Source organism: Thamnophis sirtalis, unplaced genomic scaffold (assembly GCF_051295495.1).
Source record: "Thamnophis sirtalis isolate CommonGarterSnake01/CBP01778 unplaced genomic scaffold, rThaSir2_p1.2 scaffold_4, whole genome shotgun sequence".
Classification (NCBI taxonomy): Eukaryota; Metazoa; Chordata; class Lepidosauria; order Squamata; family Natricidae; genus Thamnophis; species Thamnophis sirtalis.
In genome coordinates, this window is record NW_028261384.1 from 140,622,129 (window position 1) to 140,624,992 (window position 2,864).

The following is a 2,864-nucleotide window of genomic DNA, read 5'->3' on the forward strand; positions in this document are numbered from 1 at the left end:
CCTGATTCTAAAATGGTCTTAGGATCTCCTGCCTGAGCAGGGGGCTGGACTAGAAGACCTCCAAGGTCCCTTCCAGCTCTATTCCGATTGATTGATTGGATGGATTGCCTGGCATAGGATTTCCTGCTTGAGCAGGGGGTTGGACTAGAGGATCTCCAAAGCCCCGTCCAGCTCTATCCAGACACACACACACACACACACAAAACCCTCAAGTTGAAACTCTGAAAAAGCCGAGTTCCGATTCCCAAACTGGGAGCGATTTCTGACCTACAAAAAATATAAAAAAAGAAGTTTTCAAAGGGAAACCTAATTGCTTTGATCTCCCAGCGCAAAGCCAGGTGCGCTCACCTGATTGAGGGCCTGGCATTGGATGATGGCTAGGTTGCATTCTCTGGCTGGGGACCAAAGAGGTCAGTGGATGTAGGTCAGTTGAATTACAGAGGCTGGCAGAACCTTCCCCCCCCCCCCCCCCCCCGCCTCTCCCCCGGAGCCCACACCTGTTTTTGGTGCCACTCTGGCTCCTATTTGTGGCTGGCTAAATGATAGGAGAGAAGAAGGTGGCTTCTCTAAACTGGGGTCTTGGCGTGCAGCAGGGAAATTAATGAATAGAATAGAAAATATGGAATGGAATGGAATATGGAAAGGATAGAATAGAATAGAATGGAACAGAATGGAATAGAATTAGGAATAGAAAAGAAAATATGGAGTGGAATAGAACATAGAAGAGAAGAGAATATGGAAATGATGGAATAGATAGAATAGAATAGAAAATAAAATAAAATATGGAATGGAATGGAATAGAATATAGAAGAGAGGACAAGAGTATATGGAAATGGTAGAACAGAATAGAAAAGAAAAGAAAATATGGAATGGAATATGGAAAGGATAGAATAGAATAGAATTAGGAATAGAAAAGAAAATATGGAGTGGAATAGAATATAGAAGAGAAGAGAATATGAAAATGATGGAATAGAATAGAATAGAAAATATGGAATGGAATAGAATATAGAAGAGAAGAGAATATGGAAATGATGGAATAGAATATAATAGAAAATAAAAGAAAATAAAATATGGAATAGAATAGAATAGAATATAGAAGAGAGGACAAGAGTATATGAAAATGGTAGAACAGAATAGAAAAGAAAAGAAAATATGGAATGGAATGGAATATGGAAAAGATAGAATAGAATAGAATTAAGAATAGAATAGAAAATATGGAATGGAATGGAATATGGAAAGGATAGAATAGAATAGAATAGAACAGAACAGAATAGAATAGAATTAGGAATAGAAAAGAAAATATGGAGTGGAATAGAATATAGAAGAGAAGAGAATATGGAAATGATGAAATAGAATAGAAAAGAAAAGAAAATATGGAATGGAATAGAATATAGGACGAGAATATGAAAATGGTAGAATAGAATAGAAAAGAAAAGAAAATATGGAATGGAATGGAATATGGAAAGGATAGAATAGAATAGAATAGAATAGAATTAGGAATAGAAGAGAAAATATGGAGTGTAATAGAATATAGAAGAGAAGAGAATATGGAAATGATGGAATAGAATAAATAGAATAGAATAGAAAATAAAATATGGAATGGAATAGAATATAGAAGAGAATAGAATATGGAAATGATGGAATAGAATAGAATAGAATAGAAAATATGGAATGGAATAGAATATAGAATAGAATATGGAAATGATGGAATAGAATAGAAAATAAAATATGGAATGGAACAGAATATAGAAGAGAGGAGAAGAGGATATGAAAATGGTAGAATAGAATAGAATAGAATATATGGAGTGGAATAGAACATAGAAGAGAATATGGAAATGATGGAATAGAATAGAATAGAAAATAAAATATGGAATGGAATAGAATATAGAATAGAATAGAATATGGAAATGATGGAATAGAATAGAATAGAAAATAAAATGGAATGGAACAGAATATAGAAGAGAGGAGAAGAGGATATGAAAATGGTAGAATAGAATAGAATAGAATAGAATAGAAAATATGGAGTGGAATAGAACATAGAAGAGAAGAGAATATGGAAATGATGGAATAGAATAGAATAGAATAGAAAATATGGAATGGAACAGAATATAGATTATAGAAGAGAAGAGAATATGGAAATGATGGACTAGACTAGAATAGAATAGAAAAGAAAATATGAAATGAAATAGAATATAGAAGAGAATAGAACAGAACAGAAAATAGAAGAGAATTCAGAATTGAGAAGAGAGGACAGAAGAGAAAAGAAAATAGATAAGAATAGAGAACAGAATTGAGAATAGAATAGAACAGAATAGAAAATAGAATTGAGAAGAGAATAAATATGGGAATGAAGAATAGAATAGAAGTTGTGAGTTACTTGTGAAAATAATACGATGGTCCTCGACTTACGGCCATAATGGAGCCCAAATTTTACGTCTCTAAGGGAGACATTCGTTAAGGGAATACGGCCCCATTTGACCATCTTTCTTGCCCCCGTCATTCAGTGAATCATTGCCGTTGTTAAATGAGTCACGCAGGCGTTAAGTGAGTCACGCAGGCGTTAAGTGAATCTGGACTTCCCTTGGACTATTGCTGGCCGGAAGGTCGGTCATGTGACCCCTGGGGACACCGCAACCGTCATAAATATGAAACCGCTTGCCAGAAGGTGGCAAAATGACCCTGAGGGTGGGAAAACGAGCCGTCGTAAGTGTCACTGCGGCTAGGGTTGTAAGTCGAGGACTTCCTGCCAGGAGAGGAAGAAACGCTCCAAGAAAGGGGAACCAAGGGGGGACTTGGCGATTGGGAGGGCCTGAAAAATCCTTTCCGAAGTGAAACTCCAAAGAGAGGAACTGATGGTTCGTGGC